Genomic DNA, 12900 nt, shown 5'->3' with positions numbered 1-12900 from the left:
TACCTTTAGTTTACAGTGATGTGAAAACAGAACGAGACCTGATCTATCATGCTTAGAACTATCAGCAAAGTAGATTTTTAATTCTTTTTGAAGTAGTGGGGTATAGAAAATAGGTGAAGCAATTCTATTGTAATTCAAGTGATATATATTGAAAAAAATCTAAGAGTACAACCAATTTTCATCAAACATTCTAACTATTATGTGATACTTATTACCCTAATTTAAAAGATTTCTTCGGAGCTAACAGTGCCATGATGACTAAAGAACATGAACTGAGCAAGGGAATGGTGACTCGGAGTTCGCAGAATACTCTGCTATGTTTGTAAAATAATAGAGTTTCAGCTCTGATTGTTCAAATAACTGAGAAGCCATTAGATAAAATATTATTTAGTTCTGGAAAAACAGATTATGGACACCTTTCTCATCAATTTAGAAAACATGTAAGTACTCAGCTGCAGTCACAGAACTTACGAAAGTGAAGATGTAGCAGATGTGACACACTAATTTTATGACCACATATACAGCATAAAGGACAGATATTGTTCAAGAAGTGCTTGTCCATTTCTGCTACCTGTTTCGTAGGGAGTATTGTTCTAATCTTGAATTTTTCTTTTTTCCCCTGAGTCTATTCTTTCCAGTTCTTTTATAGTCCCGGTATTTGTCCTGCTTTCATTTGTGCACACCTACAAAAAAAGACAAGCAAGATAGCGAGCATATACAGCTTTCAGCACATCTTCATTCCAATAGCTATTTGAGGTCTGTCATCAACCACAAAATGACTAAGGTTTTAGATGTGAGATCATCCTTCAGGAAAAAAAACAAAATGAATAGCTCTCTTGGAATGCCAGTTCTTCAAGTGAGGAAGCTGTGGACTTGTTTCATAAAATATTCCACTTTTGAAGTCAAATCTTGAATCTATTATGTCTGTAACAAATTAAAAATTTGAAGATGAAACTTGGGGGCTTATTTCTGATACTATATGTCAATGTAGCTCTTGTTCAAACTGGCTGAACAATCTCTGAGACACAGAGGCTTAAACGTTTTTTCTATCAGCAATCATTCAATTAAGCAGTCACATGTGGATAAGGAGACTATATAGAGACCCTTGCTTGGAATTTCAAATGATAAATCATTATCACAAAAAAGTGATAATGGATTTGTTCCTGGTCCTATTTTGCCACAGGTGGTTTGTGGTAGAATAATTACCTACTCATACACTTCCATTTTTTAATATTGTTAGAAGATATCTCAACAACATTTCCAAATATTATGTTCCAGAAAGAATGAGTCTAACAAAGTTTAGCAAATTCTGGATCAATTTTTACTGAGAATAATACTTGATATATGTTAAAATACCATATAACAGTACTAATCATCAAAAGCAGTAGAAGTTTGTTATTTATATTGTTTGATGTATTTTTAGTATACATTTTGCCTCTTCTTTCCATTTGAGATAGTAGTTACAAGATCTGTATAACCAATAGTCATATTACTCTGTAGCTCAATCTAATCTGAGTAGTTATACATTTTACAAAAGCTGATTTAAAAAGAGAATAAAACGTGATTTTGCATGGTAGATTTTACTATGGCTTAAAAAGCATGCAGTACATAGCATCTCTCAAAAATTTGTTTTTTCAGAACAAGTGGAGGAGGACTTTTTCTCTTTTCAAATATATGAAGTATTAAAAATGCAATAAACACTTTTCAGCTATGAACCACGTTGTTGAGAGAATTGTAAAATTATAAAGGTTAATTTTAAAAGTTAATAAAAATAAATGCTGCATTAATATTTTCTCAGTTATATGTGGAATACAACTTGAACAGAAAGTGTCTAACATTGTAATTAGATCATTCACCTCACCTGTGGGACCACACTGTTCTATTTTCATTCCTTAGAAAAGTTCTGATTATCAGAGGGGATATCCTTGTGGGTCCCTCAGGAAGGACACTGGAGACTACTGCAACTTTTTCACATTGTATAAATATTTGTTAGAAGAGGTCCTTAAGTACTAAGGCTTCCTATTTCCCTCTGCAGTCACATAAGTACCTATAAAATATGTAAAAGAACGGAACCATTCCATCAAAGGAGCCTGTGAGCCTTTACTCTGACGGGAGGAGGACACAGCTGTATCATTTCACAGGTGCTTAACTTAAAGAGTATTCACAACTTATGTTTCCAAATGCAGAACTTGCTAATCACAAGACATGCCTATTGCTTGCAAGGCAGCTAAGACTTCTGCTGAATTTTCCTGAAATCTTGTAGTTTCCCGTGTAACTATCTTCAGAAGGCTTTGTTGTTAGGTCTTTCTAGAGAAATACACACACACACACACACACACACACACACAGAGAGAGAGAGAGAGACAAAAACATCTGTAGTATATATAATCATACAAATAAAAAAAATGCAACTATACTATACATTTTAGCATCACACTATGCATATACTTTAATGTGTAAATGCTCATTCAAGTATTGAAAAATATCTTATTTTTCTCTAACTGCGTCTTATTTTTTTTCTGTTACAGAAACATCTTTTTTTCAGTGCCTTGCTTTTGTCCCACTTAATTTCATAAGACTTCTTGCATATGTAAAGATTCAAAATATAAGGGTCTGTTTCCAGATTCAGACTCAGATACTAGCTAAATAGTAACATCTTTACCTTGAATCTCTCTCTTTTCCTTTAAAACTGGCAGGGAGCCCAGAAGTTTTCTTCATCTAAGGCATGTTCACAATTTTTAGCCTACTTTCATGCTAATTTGATCCTGTAATCATAAAATTAATCAAAATCTCTCCCATTGTTTAAAACTAAAGATAACATTTTTACAAAATCATTTTAGAACGTTTTGAATATAAATGAAGTTGGCAATTAATGACACAAAAATAATTACAGTTAAAGTTATGTCCTTCAGGCAAATGGTAAGTAAATTAGTGGCTGATCCAAAGCCCATTAAGGATCTTGTTGACTTCAGTGAGTTATGGATTAAGTCTCAATAAAGAATCTTCACTACAAAAAGACCTCAGAAGAGAGGGGAAAAAAAGGTGGCTTTAGAATTATAAATTGCATCGTGGTTCATTCTTCAACCATAGTTACAATTAGCTTTTGGCTAAATGTGTGGAAAAGTCTTGAAAACTTTTGATAAAGGAGGATTTCCTGTTTTACATTTCCCTGTAAAATTTTCTTGTCCTTGTGAATTTTGTATGCTGAAATATGAATTTCCAGATTTTTTTTTTCAAGTATAGTCTCTGTATTATGTCTTCCTGCTTTTATTTTCCAGTTTATTGCTTTTATGGTATTCTATGTTAAATCAGAATTCAAGATTGTATGAAGCTGATGGAAATTCAGTTCTGGAAAATTCAAAAAGAAAACCCTTGCCAGACAATATAATGTTCCCAAATAGTGTGAAAAAGGATTGAGAAATTGCAGAAAGAGAATCTGAGATCAGAAAGTGTAATTAAAAATTAAGGTACTTGAAAAAGCTTGTTTTCTTTAAGCTGTGAAAGATCTAAGGGTATTTTGAAAACTACCGGTTCTCTTCCCACATCTTTGTGAACGGAGGAGAGGATGAGGCCCAGTTGCAGAAGCATGGCACGGTGACCAAATGGAAGACGTCACTAGGTGGTGCTCCTGTCCACTGTCGTCCAAGTTCCCTTTTCTTGGTGTGTGAGCATATGTTTAGTCTTGGGAAGACATACAGAGCTTTTAAATTTTTGGTTGTGCCGGTAGAAAATTCCTATTTTCCCTGAGTTTCTAATAAGAAGCATGCATGAGAAGAACTAGCTTTTGGGGAACTAGTCATCAGGTTTGAGGTTCTGCAAGGGGAAAAAATTACATAGTGCTTCACTACATTTATTCCAGGAAGAAATCCTTCTTTTACCTAAGTTACATAAGGGTAGGTAAGTATTAAAGAATAACATTGATTTTGGTAGAAGGAACAATGGGAGCATAAGGTATATGTCTGTTTTTAGCAGACAGATGTTATTAAATATTTACAAGAGCTATTTGAAAGCTGACTCTTTTGAAACATTGTAATTAATGTATTCCACGTTGAATGATCTGCAACAGGCCAGGAGAATTTTCCCCAGAACGTTTTTTAGGTGTTGTCTTGCTCAGGAATCACATGACTTCAACAGTTGTCCTCAGACAGACATAGCTACAGTTAGGAAGTCCTTAAATCAAAGGAAATGTGATGGAAATGCACTCTACTAAAATATTGTGCTCATATGGAAGTGTAAGAATGTATATAATGTGACTATATGTCAAATTACATGTCAAATAAATACAGACAAAAGCTACAATGTCTAAGTTAAAAATTTAAGGATTAGTTTCTATATGATTTTATTCGAATGTAAGAACTTGGAATATTTTGCATGTTTCTAAATTTGCAGCCTAAACTGACATAAAATTAATGCAAAAATAAATGTTTTACAATTTCTTCTGTTACTTTTAGATATTATGATAATGAATGCTTTAGTGCTTCGTTAACTCTTGCTTTCATCCTGTATTAAGAAAGTTTATACTTTTTAGAATATAACATTACATCTTTATGAACTAAAATATGTCTGTCTTGAAAGGGAAAAGTTATAATTCTTTTTCTTTCATTTAAACTATACATAAATAGAGCTGACCAGAAGTTATGATTCATAGAAATCTGGACTGAGAGGTATTTTTTAATTGTCTTTCATTCATATTAGCCTAACTTGACTTCTTTTTTTTTTCTCTCTCTATCTGCCTGAGATTTCCAGCAAACTAGAAACTCCCCAAACTCTGAAGCTTCTCACTGAATACATGTTTAAAAGCTTACTTTTACTCAAGGGAATGACTAGTCAAATTCATGAAAGAGAAATCCATTTATGATTATAAGTACTTAGAAAAAATACCTGCTTCAGAAAATCTGTGAACTGAAAGTAGATGCAAGCTTAGAAAGTATTAGGTGAAAGCGTCAAATTTGTTTGTTCCGTTTTCTCTTTCCTCGAGGTATTCACTGATGGTCACAGCATACTGACCTAGATAAATCTTTGATCTGACAAAATGTATGAATTCTTATGTTCTTAAGTTCTCATGTCACTTTGAAAGAAATAGTGAACTGAGTTGCTGTGTTTTCAATAGATCCATCAGTCTGTGGGCTGTGGGACTAGAGATCGCCAAATTCCCATTTTCCCCAGTGAAAATTTCACTTCTTGTGAGTTACCAGAAGTCCATTTAACCTAAGATTTTCTAATAAAATATTTTGGATTTAAGAAATCATCATCACATCATCTCATCATAAATATCATATCATATCATATCAAAATAAAACTATCTTTTACCAGGAAGTTTTCTGTTAGCATTATATATGTTGCTTGTTACAAACTTAGTCTGAGAAATATTTTGTTAATTAAAAATAAACATGTGCAGCACTTCCTTGTAGCAAAAAGTTATAGGGTATATCTGGCAGAAAAAATTATGAAGGTGGAACAATGAAATGCATGTTTCTAAATTCTTAAGCATTACTCCCAGTGATTTATTTGAAACTCTTATTACTGAAGACTATAGCAGAAATGTCTTTGAAATTAAATTGTTTTCAGAGGATACTGTTAATGTGCACGATTTAATTCTGTAACTTTTTATGTATAAAACAGTAAAAAATGAACATTAATGTTTTTAACCACAAAGACAGTGATTTAAAATTTCTTTTTGGAAGACCTTTAATAATTTGAAGCTATTACCTTCTTACTAAACTAGTTCTTTCACCATAGTGCTCTTGATAGACCAGGTGATGAATGAAAAAGGTATGTTTTCATTTCAGGAACTTGTTTAAATAGCCATAATTTGATAGTTGGAGGAATACAGCACATAGATATGAGAGGATAATTTGTTTTAAAGGCTCTAGAGGGTTACCATCCCTGTAAGGAAGTCTCAGAGTTGTTCTGAAGTCCCCTGACTCCCCAGTCTGTGCTGTATATCTCCTAAAGCACTCAAAAGATGATAATTTGGGTTTTGCAAAGTCTAGTCTTCCCCAGTTCATGAACCAAATGCCAGGCTCTCTGGCACCATGATTGGGTTGTGGATTTTAACCCAACTATTAGCTATCTTTTACTTAGTCATGAGTAAGGAGGTAGCTATTGTGTCATTAATCTTGTGGAAAACATAGGTGTCATAGTCTTACCAGAGGATATCCTATTCTTAAATCATAGAATAACAGATCTTTGAGGATGGAAGGGGCCTCTATAGATTTAGTCCAACTCCTCTGCTTAGAGCTAGGTCAACTAGAGCAGGTTGCTCAGGGCTGTATCTAGTTAGGTGTCAGACATCTACAGTGATGGAGAATACACAGCCTCTTTAGGCAACTTGTTCCAGTGTTTGACCACCTTCAGAGAGAAAAAGAATTTTTTGTTTAAATCGAATTTCCTCTATTTTTTCCTTTGCTGCTTATTCTTTTACTGGGCTACACTGAGAAGAGTCTGGTTCTATCTTCTTTGTATTACCCTTCCTTCCTTCTTCCCCTCCCTCTGCCATCAGGTATTCCTACACACTAATCAGAGAATCACAGTATGGTTGATGTTGGAAGGGACGTCTGGAGATTGTCTAGTCCAACCTACCTGCTCAAGTCAAGTAACCTAGAGCAAACTTGCCGAGGAGACACTCTGCCCCTTCATCCAGGTCATTGATGAAGAAGCTGAACAGGACTGGAGCCAGTATTGACCCCCTGGGAGACACTACTAGCTACGGCCTCCAACTAGACTGCACTGCTGTTCACAACCCTCTGAGCTCTGTCATTCAGCCAGTTCTCAGAACACTTCACTGTCCACTCATCTAATCTGCACTTCCTGAGCTTTGCCTATGATATTATGGGAGATGGTGTGAAAAGCCTTGCTGAAGTCAAGGTAGACAACATCCACTGCTCTCTCCTCAACTACCCAGCCAGTGTTTCCATCCCTGAAGGCTATCGATCGGATTAGTTAGGCATGATTTCCCTTTGACGAATCCATGCTGACTACTCCTGATCATCTTTTCCTCCACATGCTTAGAGGTGACATCCAGGATGAACTGCTACATCATCTTTCCAGGGATGGAGGTGAGGCTGAATGGCCTGTAGTTCCCTGGGTCCTCTTTTTTTGCCCTTTTTGAAGACTGGAGTGACACTGGCTTTCTTCCAGTCCTCAGGCAGTTCTCCTGATTACCCTGACATTTCAAAGGTGATTAAGAGTGGCCTACCAGTAACATCCTCCGTCTCCCTCAACACTTTTGGGTGCATCCCATCTAGGCCCATGGATTTGTGGATGTCACATTTGCCTAAATGATCTCTAACCCAATCCTCCTTAACCTAGGGAAAGTCTTCCTTTCTCCAGATTTTCTCCCTTGTCTCTAGGTTCTGGGATTCCTGAGGGCTGGTTTAGCAGTAAAGACTGAAGGAAGGAAGGCATTCAGTAACTCTGCCTTTTCTGTATCCTTCGTCATCAGGGCATCCACCCCTTTCAGTGGTGAGCTTGCATTTTGCTTTGTCTTCCTTTTGCTACTGATGTATTTGAAGAAGCTCTTCTTGTTGTCCTTGACATTCCTTGTCAGATGTAACTCCAAATGTTCCTTGGCCTTTGCTTGTCACATTCCTGCATACTCTGACAATGTTTCTATATTCCTCACAAGTGGAATGTCCCTTTTTCCACATTCTGCACACTTCCTTCTTCTGTTTGAATTTTGCCAGGAGCTCCTTGCTCATCCATGCAGGTCTTCTGCCTCCTTTGATGGACTTCTTACTCATAGCAAGGCACCAGTTGAGTTTGGAGGAAGTGATGCTTGAATATTAACCAGCTCTCTTGGACCCCCTTTTCATCTAGGACCCCAGCCCATGGGATTCCTCTGAGTTGATCCCTCAAGAGGCCAAAGTTTGCTCTCCTGAAGTCTAGGTAGCGACCCTGCTTATCTTACTGATAAGATTTTCCCCCTCCCACTCCCAAAGCTTTCTCTTCTCCAGGCTAAACATCCCAGCTCTTGTAGCCTTTCCACATATCAGAAATGTTCCAGTCCCTTGATTGTCTTCATGGCTCTTCACTGTGCTCACTCCAATAGGTCCATGTCCTCCTCTCTAGGGGAGCCTGGCACTGGACACAGCACTCTGAATGTGGCCTCACCAGTGCTGAGGAGAGAGTAAGGCTCCCCTCTCTCAACCCGCTGGCCTGACCCCTGTTCCTGATACAGCTCAGGACACTGTGGGTCTTCTCTGCTGCAAGGGGTCACTGCTGGAACTTGCCGACCACTGGGATGCCCAGGTAGTTCTCTGCAAAGATGCTTTCCGGTTCGTTGTCCCCTAGCATCTGTCAGTGCATGCACTGATGCTATTCCTCCCCAGGTGCAGGACTTGGCATTTCCTTTTATTGAACTTCATGAGGTTCTTCTCTGCCCACTTCTCCAGCCTGTTGAGGCCCCTCTGACTAGCAGCACACCTGTCTCATGTATCAGCCATGCTTCCCAGTTTTGTAACATTTGCAGACTTGCTGAGGGTGCACTCAGTCTCATTGTCCAGACGGTTAAACAGTATCAGCCCCAGTATCAATGCTTGGGGGACACCAGTAATCATGGTCCTCCAGCTGGACTTTGTGCCAATGATTGCAACCCTCTGAGCCTGACAGTTCAGTGGCCAGATTTAATTCCACTTCACTGTCCACTTATTTAGCCGATTCTTCATCAATTTATCTATGAAGGTGTCATGGGATACAGTGCTAAAAGCCTTGCTAAAGCCAAAATAAACAATATCTCACTACCCAGTGATCTCTTTTCATCTACCAAGCCCATCTTTTCATCATAGAAGGCTATTGGGTTGGTCAGGCATGATTTCTCCTTCAAAAATCCCTGCTGACCACATAGTCACCTTCCCAGTCACCTTCTTGTCCTTCATGTGGATGTGATATCCAGGAGTATTTTCTCCATCCCTTTCTAGAGATTTAGGTGTGGCTGACTGGCCCTGTAGTTCCTGGATCCTTCTCCTTGCCCTGCTTGAAGATAGATGTTATATTATGAAGATCAATATTTAGGAGCTTTTTAAAAAAATACATATATTCAACTATAATATACAAATATCTTCTGAAGAGCAATATGTATTTTTATGCCTTTTGAAGGCTGTTGTAAATGAGAAAAAGTTTCTAACACCCTTACTGTGAGTTAGAGTTGGTTTCATTAACTCCTTTTTTACTTTTGTTATCAGAGAGTCAAGAATCTTAGGATATGATAATACTGAAATTATATAGAACACCAGTTAAACTTCAATATATATATATTTTTTTATTTTGGTACCAGTTAAACTTCAGTATTTTTTATTTTGAAAGGCTTTTACAAACACAACAGCTTTGGGAAATAAAATCTGAAATTCAGGAACTTTTTCTCTGTTTTTTGCTGTTCTCAGCTTTGTTGTTTCATTGTCTGGGCCTCATCATATCATTACTGCTTGATCAGTCAAGTTCACTGATGTATAGAGGAAATTCAGCAAAGTATTATCAACTTACAACTTCAAATAGCTGTTCCCATAGTCTTGCCCCCATGGAATTATAGAGTATATGAGGATAAGAGTGTTATGAGTTAATGTATATCTTTGATAGGAAGATGTTTGCTCCTGATGCGAAATAGATGAAGTAAATGTCAATAGATTAGATTGAAAAGTTAAAATATTGTATAATTTATGCATCCAAAATCAACATCAAAAAAAATTAAATACAATTAAAGTACTAACAATACTATACATACTATCCATTTGTGGGTATTTTGATACGTACAAGATTAGACCCAAGTAAAACGCCTCTGCCAGTTTGTTTACACTCTAATAGTCTGTTTGATATGAAGACAACTTCTTTCTTATAAAATTGAAATATAATATATTTGACTATACTGAGTACAAGCCATACAGCATTGTTTAGTGGTTTCCAATAGCTATGGTTGCATTTATTGTATTTTGGAAAAAGTATAATAAGTAAAATGTCATTCCCGTTTTTTTTTGGTCATTTGTCTATGTGGTTTTTTTTTAGGAGGAAGGGGTCTTTTTTTGTTTTTTTGAGAATTTCCAATGCACACAGATATGACACAGCTTTCCTGAAAGTTCAGACCAAATTCAGTCTTTCTGCTTCAACTGGGAAATTGATGAAATGGTCCTCAAAAATGGTATAGAAAATAAAATATCTCTATTTCAGTTCATCTGCTGAACAACATTTTTTTCCTAAAAGAAAATAATACCTTTTCTTATAATCTGATGTTTATTCTTTAGGCCAAATAGCTTTAGAACAATGACAGTGCTACTTCAAAAGAGCATCCACCCTTAAATATTCATAAAAGTTAACCCTAGCCCTCGAATCTTCAAAATCTTTTCTAAGTAACTCTTTATGTCTAAGAATGACACAAGTGGACAATATCCTCTGCATATTTTTTTTTAAGAGATTGCAAAGGAACAATCACTCTCCTTCTTTTTCTCTTCACCTTGTTCATTATTACCCTGAGGCAGAGATAAAGACACTCTTTTTGGAAAAAAAATATCTGTACTTGTATCTGCAAAACTGCACAAGAATCCCAGAAGTGCCTTCAAATTAATCAAGGAAATTGGAAAATTAGGCATCAATTCCATAAAAATTTCCTTTGTTTCCATGTCTATTCAGCTTGAACTCAATGGAATAATTTCCTTTCAACTTTGGGTAGGTCCAATGCATGGTTAAGAATATGCATAGGTCTTTGCAAGACCAAGCCTCCAGAGAAAGCTCTGATTTTAGAAGGTATTGAACATGTAATTTTATTTAAATAAAAGTCAGAATATGAGACCAATACATTTCAAAAAAATATCGTTTATTTGAAAAGGGTTAGAAAAAGGCTTTTTTTTTTTTTTTTTTTTTTCCTATAGGGAATGTGAAATGCTGGTTACTGATGTAAATCTACTTTATATTTTTATGCCTGATAAAAAATAAACTTTATTGTTAAGTAAGGTCAATAGAAAACAGGACAGGAAACCTAAAATATAAATGTATGTTTATCTACTGATTTCTTCAATCTATTACACCTCAATCTGGCAACTAGAAATTAATGTTAAAAGGAACACAGCTCTGCAAACAATGCAGTGGTATCATAGTCTCATTAATAAATACAATTGATAACTTCACCTACTGTGGAGAGAATCTGGAAGAAACTTTACAGTTAATCATGAAATAGATTTCAGAACTGATAGACTAGAAAAGATGTAAGCAACAATCTTGCTTTTATCTGCGGACTTGAAAATTTGAGATGATTTGGATTGCAGAAAATCACAAAACAAATAGTTTGCTTTAGTATTCTGAATTCAGTGTGAACAAGCATATGCCAATATAGTGACATTTGTTTTTACTTAGACATCTCCCATGACATGGCCCATTATGTAACTCTTTTAGTGTCTGATTATGAGAATAATGGGAGCCTAGGTAAACTTTTGATTTTATCTTGTTTCTTCAATAGAAAAAAAGAAAACAATTGAAAATAAATATTACTATTGGGATTATATAGAAGTTTTAAAAGTTAACCTACAGTGACAAATTTCACTCTTATTTATTCAGTAATACTGTAGTGGAGCATTACAGATCACCAATTCCTGTACTATCTTATGGCCAAATCTGGATTCCAGAGTAGCCATATCATTGCCATGTTAGAAAGAAACTATTTTACACTGAGCTGTGTGGTCTGTCTGCCTCTGCCCCTTCAGATCCTGCTGAATTATTTCATTTCACTATTCACATTCAGAGTCACTGTTCATCACACACAAATGTAAAAGGTACAAACAACACTAAAAAGTGAGGAGATGCTGAAAACTGCTTTCCTGTCCTCAAAACTTAGAAAAAGTACAGAAAATTAAGTAATATTTACAAGTCAGTTAGAATGGTAGATTCTCAATACAGAGACAGAAGAAATGCAGGTAAGCAAAGTAATTTTAATAATTTATTTCAATCAAACTTCTTCCATTTTAAAACTGTCTTTGAAACTCTTTTATGTGATTTTCATCACTCACAGGAATTTAAACTTTCTATAAGGGGAAAATAGGTTATGGAAAGAAATAGGTCTTTCTCATTGGCCTTATGTAGGTTCTGTACTGAAATGTGCCCAGAGCTAAACATGTCCCACATGGTTGTAGGCAGAAGCTTTTATTACTGCTTTGAAGCTGAGAGTATCTAAAGCACCTCTGGACCTGCTTAAGTCAGATACTCCCACACAACTACAAATAAAGAAGTTGGACCTTCAATTTTCAATTTATCATGTAAAATTTTAAATGGTAGATTTAAGACATAAAAAAACCTATACTTACATTATGTTGCACTTATGGTATGTTTAAAAGCCTATAATAAATAATCTAAATTGCAAGATCAATTAAAAATTGAGGAAAAAATTTTCAGAATGCTGAAGATTCAAAATAGAACCAAAAGACTGCAACTAATGAATGAATAAAGAACTTAGAGGTTAAATATTTAACACAATATTTTGCATTTATAATTTATAATTTAGTGTGCTTATGAGGCTGAAAACTTACTCCCAGTTTAATTTTTAGAGCATTTTTGTGTTCTATGTTAGAATTGCTTTGGCATGAGTACAGCTTGTACTGAAGTCTAACATATTATTTCAGCATTGAGTAGCTGTTTCTGTAGGCACATAACAAAGGTTGCTAAACAGACTAAGAAATCAAGAAGGAAGGCGAAATAAGAAATTCCATTTTGAATTACAGCTAACGTGAAAAGAAGGCAATGTAGTTCTCAGTTATGATTACATCTGGCACCAATATTATCTCTTATAATTTGCTTTCTAAGGCAGAAGTGAAAACTTGTGTTTGGATGGATGAATAAATAATATTGTCCAACTCATGAGACTATAAACACTGCTATCATGAAAGATTAAAAGGTTAATGCATCTGTGAAGTGCAATTACAAAAT

The 12900-nt window shown here is 35.6% G+C and overlaps 1 protein-coding gene across 1 annotated transcript in view; it reads left to right on the top strand.

The window, feature by feature from the left end:
• KCND2 (potassium voltage-gated channel subfamily D member 2) overlaps nt 1-12900 on the top strand; it is a 278015-nt gene that overhangs the window by 22753 nt on the left and 242362 nt on the right. The window lies entirely within an intron of this gene.

Source organism: Rhea pennata, chromosome 1 (genome assembly GCF_028389875.1).
Source record: "Rhea pennata isolate bPtePen1 chromosome 1, bPtePen1.pri, whole genome shotgun sequence".
NCBI classification, from domain to species: Eukaryota; Metazoa; Chordata; class Aves; order Rheiformes; family Rheidae; genus Rhea; species Rhea pennata.
This window is presented reverse-complemented; position numbering and strand designations above follow the sequence as displayed.